This window comes from Rhinoderma darwinii, chromosome 11 (genome assembly GCF_050947455.1).
Source record: "Rhinoderma darwinii isolate aRhiDar2 chromosome 11, aRhiDar2.hap1, whole genome shotgun sequence".
NCBI lineage: Eukaryota > Metazoa > Chordata > Amphibia > Anura > Rhinodermatidae > Rhinoderma > Rhinoderma darwinii.
Window position 1 is genome coordinate 71055573 of NC_134697.1, and position 13973 is coordinate 71069545.

Genomic DNA, 13973 nt, shown 5'->3' on the forward strand with positions numbered 1-13973 from the left:
AAATAAGCTGCGAAAAACGCGAGTTGCTTAAAAAATGGCTGAAAATCAGGAGCCGTTTTCTCTTAGAAACCCGCCCCCTATTTTCATACGTTTTTGGTTAAGCGTGTGAACATACCCTAATCCTTCGAGGTTGGAAAAAGGATTCCGTTAAAGTAGACCGCAGACGCCCTATTTCCTTTCCTCTCCTCCGTCGTCTCATTACGGCGGCAGGTTGCATCTGTTCTTTTGGAACATGAAACTTTATTGTTGCAATGCGCTTCTTCTTTAGCCTTTTTTTGTGCTCTGCATATCGGCAAATTAGTTTCTCCCTCAAAAGCAAAATTGTCTGGTTTGCGTTCAGATGACGTAATTATACTTTGCGATTCTGTAAAAGTTCGGATTCGACGCTCAAACCTGGATGTTTATGGTCGTGGAACTTGGTTTTAAGATAGATGAAATGTTCTGTCCAGTATCTTTAGTTTTAAGATATGCGTCTTCCTGTTCTCCTGCCCCTGTGTTCTTGGCTCACGCGTCAGAGACTCCTTTAACTAGATTCCAATTTGAATCCTTATTTAAGAAATGTTTGTTTGTCACGGGTGTCCCGGTGTCGGAATTTGGAACACATTCCTTCCGTATCGGGGCGGCTACGGCTGCAGATGCATCCGGTATGTTGGACGGCGATGTCAAGCGTCTAGGTGGAAATCTGACTGTTTTCAACATTACATTCGCCCGGATTTGTTGACATGTTAATCGTTTTGCTTTAATTTAACCCGCACCTTGGCGTAACTGTACATCCAGGTGAGCAGTTACGTCCGCGCTTTAACAGTTAACCGCCGCGCGGCGCTACACCGCAGCGGCGGTTAACTGTGCAGGGTGTCAGCCCTGCTCTCCCCGTTGCCGATCAGCGGCCTGTCGCCGCTGAAATCGGCAATTAACCCCTTCGATGCAGTGGTCGATTGCGATCACCACATCGAAGAGGTTTACAGCGGATCGGCAGCCCCCCACATGTATTTGCGGGGGCTGGCGATCCTTATCATGGCAACCAGAGGCCAGACAATGACCTCCGGGTTGCCATGTACGGAAGCCTCGGAGGATCAGCCTCCGGCCGGTCCTCCGATACTTCCTGTCAGTGTGACTGTCACGTCACAATGACAGTTAGAACACATTACACTACGTGTGTAGTGTAATGTGTTCTAGCAGCGATCAGAGCTGCAGGTCTAAGTGTCCCCTAGTGGGACAAGTAAAAAAAGTAAAAAAAAGATAATAAAAATGTTTTTAAAAAGTGTAAAAATAAGGCTGGGTTCACACGACCTATTTTCAGGCGTAAACGAGGCGTATTATGCCTCGATTTACGCCTGAAAATACGGCTCCAATACGTCGGTAAACATCTGCCCATTCATTTGAATGGGTTTGCCGACGTACTGTGCCGACGACCTGTAATTTACGCGTCGTCGTTTGACAGCTATCAAAAGACGACACGTAAAATTACAGCCTCGTCAAAAGAAGTGCAGGACACTTCTTTGGACGTTTTTTTAGCTGTTTTCTCATAGACTCCAATGAAAACAGCTCCAAAAACGGACGTAAAAAACGCCGCGAAAACGGCGCGAAAAACGCATCGAAAAATGCGAGTTGCTCAAAAAACGTCTGAAAATCAGAGGCTGTTTTCCCTTGAAAACAGCTCTGTATTTTAAGACGTTTTTGGTCACTAGGTGTGCACATACCCTAAAAGTTAGAAGTGACATAAACAAAGAATGCTTTTTTTCCTATAATAAGTCTTTTATTATAGGAAAAAAATTAACACGTTAAAAAAAGTACACATATTTGGTATCGCCACGTTCGTAACGACCCGAACTATAAAACTGTAATATTATTTTTCCCGCACAGTGAACACCGCAAAAAAAATAAATGGAAAACAGTGCCCGAATCACAATTTTTTGGTTACCAACCCTCCCAAAATATACAAAAAAAGTGATCAAAAAGTCGCATGTACGCCAAAATGGTACCAATACAAACTACATCCCGTCCCACAAAAAGCAAGCCCTTACAGCGCTTTTTTGACTGAAAAATAAAAATGTTATCGCTCTCAGAATATGATGACACAAAAATTTATTTATTTTATAAATAAGTGATTTTATTGCACAAACGCTGCAAAACATAAAAAAATTATATACATCTGGTATCGCCGTAATCGTATCGACCCGCAGAATAAAGTATAATGGTCATTTATAGCCCAGGGTGAAGGCCAAGGCCATAAATAAACGAATAAAAAACATTGTCAGAATTGATGGTTTTTGGTCACCTCGCTTGCCAAAAAATGGAATAAAACGTGATCAAAAAAATTTCTGGTACCCCAAAATGGTACAAATGAAAACCTACAGATTGTCCCGCAAAGAATAAACCCTCACACAGCTCCGGTGGTGAAAAAATAAAACAGTTCTGGCTCTCAGAATATGGCGATGCAAAATGTGCAGTGTTCCAAAAGCAGATAAGATCCGACACAATTTATAAGTGCGATACCGGCCACATATCTGCGGATTATTATTTATTTACTGCATTATTATACCCTCTTATTATACCCCGATGTACCCCGCACAGATTACATGTAGCCTGATGTACTCCGCACAGATAACATGTACCCTGATGTACCCCGCACAGATTACATACGCCCCCACATTACAAACTGAAACACCAGTAAAACCCCAAACAGAACTACTACCAAGCTACATCTGCGCCCCAAAAGCCAAATGGCGTCCCTCCCTTCTGAGCCCTGCAGCGTGCCCAAACACCAGTTTACGTCCACAGATATGGCATCACCATACCCGGGAGAACCCGGTTAATATTTTATGAGGTATTTGTCTTCAGTGGCACACACTGGGCATAACATGTAGTGCACTAAAATGGCATATGAGTGGAAAATTGTAATTTTCACTCTGCACCATCCGCTGCGCATTAACCCCTTCGCGCACCACAACATAGCATGTTGTAGTGTGGGGAGTGATGTATGGAGCGTCTCACGTGAAAAATAAAGAATTTAAAACGGCAAAATCGCTGTTTTTTTGGTCACCTTCGCTCTACCTAAAAATGTAATAAAAAGTGCTCAAAAAGTTGTATGTACCAAAAAATTGTACCAATAAAAACGAACGCTCGTCCCTCAGTAAATAAGCCCACATACCGCTCTATTGACTGAAAAATAAAAAAGTTGTGGCTCTTGGAACGCGGGGAGGAAAAAACTAAAAAGGAAAAGAAAAAAAATGGATCAGTCCAGAAAGGGTTAATTACTTTCTAATGAAAAACCATTTATGACCACACATGGGGTATTGCCGTACTCGGGAGAAATTGCTTTACAAATGTTGGGGTGCTTTTACCCCCTTTATGCTTTGTAAAATTGAAAAAAATGCAACATTTTAGTGGAAGAAATGTTGATATTCATATTCATGGCCTAATTCTAATAAATCCTGCAAAAGACTTGTGGGGTCTAAATGCCCACTATATCCCTAGATAGATTCTTTAAGTGGTGTAATTTCCACTTTTGGGTGGTTTCCACCGTTTTGGCCTCTCAGGGGCTTTGCAAATGCGACATGGCACCCAAAAACCATTTCAGCTAAATTTGAGCTCCAAAAGCCAAATAGCGCTCCTTCCCTTTTAAGCCTTGCTGTGGGTCCAAACAGCAGTTTATTACCACATATGGCATATTTCCGTAATCGGGAGAAATTGTTTTACAAATGTTGGGGTGCTTTTTCTCCTTTATTCCTTGTAAAAATAAAAAATGGCTACCTTTTTTCAGAAAAAAAATCGATTTTTACCTTTACAGAATAATTCCAATGAATTCAGCAAAACAACCGTGGGGTCAAAATGCTAACTTTACCCCTAGAAAAATTCCTTGATGAGTGTAGTTTCCAAAATGGGGTCACTTTCTGGGGGTTTCCACTATTTTGTTCACTCCAGTGCAATTCAAACGCGACATGGCACTGAAAACTATACCAGCAAAATCTGAATTTCAAAATCCAAATGGTGCTCCTTCCCTTCTGAGTCCTGCTGTGGATCCAAACAGCAGTTTATTACCACATATGGGGTATTGCTATAATCAGGAGAAATTGCTTTACATATGTTGGGGTGTTTTTTCTCTTTTATTGCTTGAAAAAATTTTAAATTTCTATGTTTTTTCAGAAAAAAAGTAGATTTTCATCTTCACAAACTAATTCAAATAAATTTAGCAAAAAAACTGTGGTTTCAAAATGCTAATTATACCCTTAGATAAATTCCCTGAGGTGTGTAGTTTCGAAAATGAGGTCACTTTTGGGGGTCTTTATTGTTTTGGCCCCACAATACCTCTTCAAACCTGACATGGTACCTAAAATATATGCTAAAAAAAAGGAGGCCCCGAAATCCACTAGGTGCTCCTTTGCTTCTGAGGCCTGTGTTTCAGTCCATGACCGCACTAGGGCCACATGTGGGGTATTTATAAAAACTGCAGAATCTGGGCAATAAATAATAAGTTACATTTCTCAGGTACCTCTACTTTGCTTTAATTCCTGTGAAACGCCTAAAGGGTTAATACACTTTCTGAATGCTGTTTTGAATACTTTGAGGGGTGCAGTTTTCAAAATGGGGTGATTTATGGGGACTTTCTAATATATAAGGCCCTCAAAGCCACTTCAGAACTGAATTGGTCCTTGTAAAAATCGCCTTTTGAAATTTTCTTGAAAATATGAGAAATTGCTACTAAAGTTCTAAGTCTTGTAACGTCCTAGAAAAATAAAAGAATGTTCAAAAAACGATTCCAACATAAAGTAGACATATGGGTGATGTTAACTAGTAACTATTTTGTGTGGTATTACTATCTCTTTTACAAGCAGATACATTTAAATTGAGAAAAATGCTATTTTTTGCAAATTTTCTCCAAATCTTGGTGTTTTTTACAAATAAATATTGAATTTATCAACCAAATTTTTTCACAATATGTCACGAGAAAACAATCTCAGAATCGCTTGGATAGGTAAAAGCATTCCGGAGTTATTACCACATAAATTGACACGTCAGATTTGAAAAATCGGCTTCGTCCTGAAGGCCAAAACAGGCTCAGTCCTGAAGGGGTTAATGATTTTAATTTATTTTTCTCTTTTATTGTATATTCCAGGTTTGTGATGGCCCAAAGTGTGGTTAATAGGTCATTCGTACGTATATTGGGCCGCCAGACGGGCTTCTAATCGTCCTTCGTGACTGAACCTTGGGTTTTTCAACGCGGATCTCTCCGATTGAGCGATATTCGGGGGCTTCAATTGGCTACAAGTATTACCGGAGAGCAGAGTTACTCATGCCCCGGCTGTCCTGCTTGTACACGCCGGTGGTAACGACTTGTGTTCTAATAGTTTGGCTGAGCTTATCTCAGTTATTAGTTCGGATATTGATCGTTTTTCGGCATTCTTCCAAGATACCATCGTAGTTTGGTTCGAGATAGTTCCCCGTGTTGTTTGGAAAGGGGCTTGTAATCATTCCTCTAAAGAACGGGCCAGACTGATATTAAATATGCGTATATCTAGCCATGTTAGATCCATAGGTGGGGTAGTTATTCACCGTAGACAATTAGAAGGTGACAATAGCAACCTTATGTTGCAGGACGGGGCTCAGTTGAACTACATTGGGTTGGACATATTTCTTTCTGGCCTTCAGGACGTGGTCGATAGGGTCGTGTTCCTCCTTTTGGGTGGGGGTCGGAGCTCAGTGTAGGTTTACACTTCGCTCCTGTGGCATATGGGAGGACCTTGTCCCTTTCGAGACCATGAGGAATTCGTAAAGGGTCACCAGTCAGAACAACTAGGGCATGCCCACAGCGACTGCGGTGGCATCGGCATGCTTGGTGACCCCAGAAACTATATACTTGCAAGGTTCCCCATGTGTTAATTTTGTAATAAAGCTGTGGCCGACCCCCACTTTATTAACAACTCTGTATCCATGTCTTATTATTTATGTAGATAGTTCATAGGTTTACCCACGCAGGTGATGGGAAAGTTTTGTACAGTCATAATACTGTCAGTCACCCGGACAACCCCATTTCCATATACCCTATTAAGACAAATTAACATCATGGGGCGGGGGGTCCCACGCTTGGAAAACCAGTCTATTAGCCAGAACAGGAAAAGTGCAGCTCCCGCTCTCTAGTATTTGGAAATACCATGTATTACATGGTTGACCATTCATTTGAAAGAGCTCTGTATAATACATTTGCATGGCAAAGATACACAGCGATAATTTTTTTTTTTTCTCTTTTTTGTGTGACAATTCTTTAAGTACGATATTAAAGGGGGTTTCTGGATGTATATAAAGCTTATTATACAGATGTAGCCGAATTTACCTTGACTTTTAACGCATTAAATAAACAATGGCTAAATCTCTTACCTTGACTTTTTCAATGACTTTCAATGGCTTTTGTTGTGTGATATCACGCCTCAGCAAGTTATCAAAATCAAGTTAAAGATGGTTATATCCGTACAACTAAAGGTTTAGCAACATTTTAATATTTATTGTGTTACAATTTTGCACTATTTTTTATTTCCTCTGCTTGCTGACTGTGAATGGAAACTAATTCTAATCTATTCCTGCTCACACAGCCAGCACCTGTCCTTGACTCCAGATTAATAACTCTTATGGTATGTGCACACGACCTATTTTCAGACATAATTCAGGCCTTTTTACTGCTCGAATTACGCCTGAAACACGTCTCCAATACGTCTGCAAACATCTGCCCATTGCCTGCAATGGGTCTTACGATGTTCTGTGCAGACGGGGTATAATTTTACGCGTCACTGTCAAAAGACGGCGCGTAAAATTACGCCCGCGTCAAAGAAGTGCAGGACACTTCTTGGGATGTATTTGGATCCATTTTGATTGACTCCAATAAAGAACAGCTCCAATTCCGTCCGTAAAAGACGCCACAAAAATTCTCCTGAAAACAGCTCTGTAATTTAAGACGTATTTTGCGCTGTCGTGTGAACTTACCCTCACCTACCTTAGTACTTTGTAACTGTAACTTTGTGAACGTAGGGCAAAATCTGAACTGTAAACAAGTAACGCCATTCACTGACAGTAAACACAGATCTTCAAAAGCTATGGAATAGAAGCACAAAGTATAATATAAAGCTGCCTAGTTTTTTATTAGGCAATGATTAAACATTGCCTAATAAAAAACTAGGCAGCTTTGTAATATATTGTAACACAAAATATATTAAGAATGTTGCTAAACCTTTAGATGTATAATAAATAAGGTACTGGCAGCCATGCAAATGTATTATACAGAGCTCTTTCAAATGAATGGTCAACCATGTAATACATGGTCTTTCCAAGCACTAGAGAGCGAGAGCTGCACTTTCCCTGTTCTGGCTAATAGACTGGTTTTCCAAGTGACGGCTGCCATCTCTATTTACAGACAGTTGAGTATTCCCTTTAATATGTTCGGGAACCTGTACATGTAGCGGTCGTGTAATCGTCACAGTTTTGCAGTGTGGTTTTGCCATGGGGCACACAGCCGCTTTTTGTATGGGCACCCTTGATGAACTCAGTGTTAACAATATTCAATTTCAGATTGTTTTAACATAGATCATGGCTGCTATGATCAATCAATAAAATAAGAAGTCAATATTTATGTGCTATTTTCATCTTAGCATGGAAAAGTATATGCTTCCTATATTGATAATCCACTACATTTCCTAAAATCTATAAAAGAAATGTCATTTCACATATACAAGGATCCATTAGGGTAATATATATTTATTATTGACAAATCCAATTTTAGACGCTTTTAAAAACAGGAGCAGATGACCAATAAACCTCCACATGTCAGCCGTTTACACAATCAATAGTAACGGGAATATTTCATCAGTGTGACAACCGCTCACCATTACTCAGCATGGTTTGTTGATACAACAGGAAGTGTCGACTTTGGGCTCGGAGGTTTGTGACAGTAACATCATCCTCATTATTGTACATGCAGATGGCACCCACAATACATTGACTCCGGCTCCAAGTGGCCAGCCATGACCCCCCTCCTACCCCGTAAGGTCAACATAAAGCAAATTGACCTGCCTGTGCCCAGTGTGAATACGTCACTAGGACGCTTGGCACAACAGCTATCTGTTTCCCCTGAGTGAGGGAGCAGGACGTGCGCTCAGCGTTTATAGGTGGCACTGTGAGTAGAGAAAAGTCGGGCAATTGGAGCAAAAACAGTGCCTGGAGACATTTATTTTATGATTTTAAAAACGATATAACTCTCCAGGCAATGGCTTCTTAAATATAAAAAGGCCAAGTGGATCATGCCCCATATGGAGTTAAAGGGGTTTTCTCAAAAACATGTATCCCTAATCTACATGTGTGATCGCTGGGGGTCTGACCACTGGGACCCCCAGTGATGAGGAGAACGGGAGACCAAAAGTGCCCCGAAGTACTCCATAGTAATGGAGCTCCGGTGCCCATTCTCGTCCATAGCTCCATTCATTTAAATGGAGCTGCAGGATACAGCGGCCCCGGATGTCCTATAGAAATTAATGGAGAGCTGGCCGAGCATTCTTATGGAGCACTTCGAGGGAATTTCAGTCCCCCATTCTTCTCATTACTAGGAGCCCCAGTGGTTGGACCCCCAGTGATCACACATTTAACCCCTTATCCTTCGGATTAGGGATACATGTGTTTGTGAGAAAACCCCATTAATTTGTAATATATGATGTTTTAGAATCCAAAGCGGTCACGTACCGCTGCAGCCAATCACTGGCCTCAGCAGTGGTGCTGCCATGAATGGCACATGACTACCGAGGCCAGCTATTCACTGCAGCTATGGGGCATTATACTGTATGGGGGCATCTGTGTGGGCATTATACTGTATGGGGGCATTATACTGTGGGGGCAGCTATGGGGATATTATACTGTATGGGGGAAACTGTGGGGGCATTATATTGTGTGGGGGAAGCTATAGGACATTATACTGTATGGGAGATACTATGGGGGCATTAAACTGTGTGGGAGGCACTATGGGGATATTATACTGTGTGGGGGAAGCTACGGGGGCATTATATTGTGTGGGGGAAGCTATGGGGGACATTATACTGTGTGTTTGCAGGAAGAAAAAATTGATGTACCATAAACAGCGCTGCTGGTAATAAAGGTAGAAGCAGTTCCAGCTTCTACCTTTATTACCAGCAGTGACGTTTATGGTACACCAATTTTTTCTTCCTGCAAATACTACAACAGCATTGTGGCGCCGTGTGTTTTTTTGCTTTCTTCTCCATTATACTGTGTGGGGGCAGCTATGGGGGACATTATACTGTGTGGGGGCAGCTATGGGGGACATTATACTGTGTGGGGGCAGCTATGGGAGCATTATACTGTGTGGAAGCAGCTATGGGGCATCATACTTTGTGGGGGCATTTATAGAAGCATTATACAGTGTGGGGGCAGCTATGGGGGACATTATACTGTGTGGAGGGAAGATATGGGGCATTATACTGTGTGGAGGGCAGCTATAGTGTATTATACTGTGTGGAGGGAAGCTATAGTGTATTATACTGTGTGGAGGGCAGCTATAGTGTATTATACTGTGTGGGCGTCAGTTATAGGGGCATTATACTATGTAGGGGGTTCTATGGGAGCATTGTACTGGGTGGGCTGAACTTGGGGCATTTATAGAAGCATTATACAGTGTGGGGGCAGCTATGGGGGACATTATACTGTGTGGAGGGAAGATATGGGGCATTATACTGTGTGGAGGGCAGCTATAGTGTATTATACTGTGTGGAGGGAAGCTATAGTGTATTATACTGTGTGGAGGGCAGCTATAGTGTATTATACTGTGTGGGCGTCAGTTATAGGGGCATTATACTATGTAGGGGGTTCTATGGGAGCATTGTACTGGGTGGGCTGAACTGGGTGTGTATGGGCGGAGAATGGGCAGGGTTAGAGGCGTGGCTTGACAGATAAGAAATGTGTCCCTCTTTACAAAACTACAAAGTTGGGAGGTATGCCTTTAAGATGTAATATTTGCTTATTAAAAGGGTATATCAATCCATTGGTTATAAGAAGAGAGGATGGTGCAATTGATTACGATAAAATGGATTTGGAAAACAGTAAAGCCTGGATCAAGTGGATAGTTCAATCAAAGCATATAATTCCTGACACTTTCTGTTTCCTGTGTCATAAGAGAAACTCTGGTAAAAGTCTATAAGGCCAGGATCACACACACTGTGTTGATGCAGCTTTTGGCTCCGTTTTTGACCCAAACTCAAGTGAACACACAAGAAAGGAGATGAATCCGTTTTTTTTTATATACATGTGCTTCCTTTTGGATCCACTTCTGGCTTTGGAAAAACTGCCTAAAAAAACTGCATCAGAACTGTGTGTGCTCCTGGCCTTACATACAAAACATTGCTCCAAATACTGCAACGTAAGTCACACAGGCAGCTGCATTTGTTTTGTGCAGTATTTGCTCAAGTTGAAGGCCATGGGTGGAAAACACACTTAGGTCAAAGTTTTGCACACGCAGTATTGATGCAGTTTTTAATGCAGATTTTGGATCAGTTTTTTAAGCCAAACACAGGAGTGGGCACAAAAGAAAGGAGACACATCAGTCTTTTCCTTCTTTATACAATCAACTTCTGGCTTTGGCAAAAAAAAAAATGCATTAAAATAGCATCCAGTTCTAGGGTCGATTTGCACGGTGCCATCAAAATGCAACAGTTTTTTCCAAAATGAATAACATGGAGGCCAAAAATGGCAAAAAAAAAAAAAAGGCCACAAAAACCTGACCGAAACGCTGTGTGTGAATCCAGTCAAATGAGGCATCCTAAATGTGTTTACACCGCTGCTAAGCAACAAAAACGCGGCCGGGTGACAACTTGAGATCTCCCCAGTGTTGTAGAGATCTGCCATTTTGGATTCTCTCACATTTTGGCCTAAAGTGAGGGTCTTGTGGTGTCATGGTGATGTAATTCTAACAATAAGAACATAGAATTTGGTGATGTCACAATGGCCAGCCATACAATATACTGTAAAATATTTTGTTGCATTATTTTTCAGAAATATCTAGAATAGGAAAATAGATTTGCCTGATTTTGAAATTAATTTTTCTTTCGATTTACAAAATAAGAAATGGGACTGAAAAAATGTATTACTGCACTGTCACTATGTATAATAGTTCTCAAGTTCCTTGTCCTTCCAATTCATGAAGAGATATCCTTTCCAGACTCTTCAGTAATTCATCTGTCTCCTGCAGAAATGGAACATTTTTTCGGCCACACAGCTGTTCAGACCATAAGCTGCTCTCAGGACTGCACCATCACAGAGGACCTTTTGAGGCTTCTCTCTATTTTCTATCATGGAGCCACTTCTCTGATGATATTAAGGTATTAGTGTATTTTATTTTTTTATAACAGATGATAATTCGAGTGGTTTGCATTTTAAATCCACCATGTACAGAAACTTAGTACATTCCAAAAGGATCTGTGTATAAAATGCAGATGCATCCATAAGGAACATGTTGGTTACTAAGGGATGTTGTCTTCATATTTGGTGGGAATGAACAGTATTATAACTTTTTTGAGAAAAAAAATTGTATACCCTTCCATATATTTTGTGAATCTGGGAACCTATTGTGATAGCATAAAAAAAAACAACAACAAAGTAACTGGTGTATAAAATTACAAGTCAGGTAACTAGAAGTTTCAAACAAAGTAACTCTGTCCGACATATATAAAGCAAACCAGTTTAAGTTACGGTATGTTCACACAGAGTGTTTTCAACCGTTTTTCGGGCCGTAAACGTCCCGAAAAACAGCTTAAAAATCGGAAGCAGAATGCCTCCAAACATCTGCCCATTGATTTCAATGGGAAAAATGGCCGCTTAAAAAAACGGCTGCGAAAAAGTAGCGCATGTCACTTCTTGAGCCGTTTTTGGAGCCTTTTTCATAGACTCTATAGAAAAACAGCTCCAAAAACGGCCGTTAAAAACGCAGTAAAAAACACGTCTTTGATTAAAAAACGTCTGAAAATTAGGAGCGGTTTTCCCTTGAAAAAAACGCCCCGTCGGAGCAATACGGCTGAAAACACTCCGTGTGAACATACCCTCAGAGTTAGTTATTTGACGGCTGTCATTTTATGGGTCTCTAGTGAAAATGGTATGATAAATTTGGCACAAATTGCTAGGTGACTAGTGCCCATGCAGATTTGCAGATTTACCATTCAGGAATCTGGGAAAGGAGATTTAATTTTCTGAACATTTTTGACCATATCATAACCAAAAACCAAATGTAAAAACACCCATCATGTTTTTATATGAAGTTGTTCTGCTTTTTCTTTTATACAAAACAATTTAGGAATGGTCCCCCACATAGCATTTACATAAAGACAAAAAGTTAACATAAAGAATACAGTAGAATGGAGACAATTGATCTCCCAACTTGATTTCTTGCTAAACCCCAGTCTGAGCTCTTACATAAGTTATTGCCCTTGTTCTGTGTTGCTCTTTGTCCAGTTAGTTGGCTGTTGCCTTATCACACCCTGTCTGTCCATTGTCTTGACTTGTCTCAATAGGCAACCCAAAAATTATTTGGCTGCAATAGTTAAACCTCACACAAAAACCATACTATATAATCTATTAAATTAAACCTACTTAGCCTTCGTTCACAACTGCGTCAGGGCTCCGTTTCGACGTTCTGTCTGAGCTTTCCGTCAGAACGGAGCTCTGACTGACACAAACGGAAACCATAGGATTCCTTTTCCATCATCATTGATTTCAATGGTGATGGATCCGGTGCCAATGTGTAATGCCCATGGCCGCGGGCCTACAGGCTTACTCACCTCCTGACGGCCGCAGCCATGCCGGCTCTTAAAGGGCCAGAGCGCGCCTGAATTAAAGATGAAATTAGCCCATTAGCACTCTGGACTATAAGAAGGACCCTGACCCTTCCTGCATTGCCTGAGCATTGTTGTTGTTACCTATGTTTGTCTCTACAAATGGTCCCTTCGGTGTCTTCCTAGTCCTAGTGTTCCCGTTCCTTTTACCTGTAACCAGTATCCTGTGCTATTCTGGTCCAAGTGCCGCATAGAGTTGGACTCATGCTACACTGAGTACTATGCCTGTCCTGTTACACCACGCCTTGTTTCAGTTTGTCTCCATTGTGCAAGGGTTCTGTCGTTTTGACAGAATCAATAGTGTAGTAGACTACGGAACCCTTCACAACGGAGACTAACAGAAACCATTGGCACCGGATCCGTCACCATTGAAATCAATGGTGATGGAAACGGAAACCTATGCTTTCCGTTTATGTCAGTCAGGGCTCCATTCCGATGGAAAGCTTCAAGGGAACGTTGGAACAGATCCCTGACGCAGATGTGAACGAAGCCTTAGAAACATTAACTTAAAACATAAAAATTCAGTTATTACTGCAATTGACGCAAATATCTAACCCCCAATATATCACATCCATCAATGGTAAATGGAAAGCTTTTTGGCCGGGTCTTTAAACTGAAGAGCCGATGATGTCACTGGTGATGTAATTTACTACTTTGTCAAAAAGGAAAATTGATAACTAGCAGTGTCCACCAGCTTTTCAGTTTGAGGCTCGTTTAAATAAATCCTTTTATTGCATCTTCTGAGAACAAGTTAGATTTAGTTTCTAGGCCACAATGTAGTGAGATCAGATTTGTTTCTAATTTTTATGTATTTATTATGATTATTATTATTATTATTATTATTAATTATGGAATTGTATAGATATAATGATTAAATAGGCCAAGTCAATTGCTTACAAGAAGCCCCGTTACATTGGAACAGCTACAGTTATAAGACAATTCCCATGTAACCATGTATTCATATGTAAAAGTACCTTGCAATATTCTGGATGTCTGTAGGTGTATCCAGCCAGTCTGTGCCTACAGGATCATGAGATCTGACACTGATCAGAATATCAGTGAATTTTTGGGATTTATTGCCATATATAATAAATAACAATTACA

The 13973-nt window shown here is 40.8% G+C and overlaps 1 protein-coding gene and 1 long non-coding RNA gene across 3 annotated transcripts in view; one reads left to right on the top strand and one right to left on the bottom strand.

Moving 5' to 3' along the window:
* RASGEF1A (RasGEF domain family member 1A) overlaps window positions 1-13973 on the bottom strand; it is a 315309-nt gene that overhangs the window by 227062 nt on the left and 74274 nt on the right. The window lies entirely within an intron of this gene.
* Window positions 11049-13973, top strand: part of LOC142663935 (uncharacterized) — a 3089-nt gene continuing 164 nt past the window's right edge. The window contains exon 1 of the long non-coding RNA XR_012851167.1: window positions 11049-11363. This is a non-coding gene — a long non-coding RNA (uncharacterized LOC142663935). The remainder of the gene's footprint in view (window positions 11364-13973) is intronic.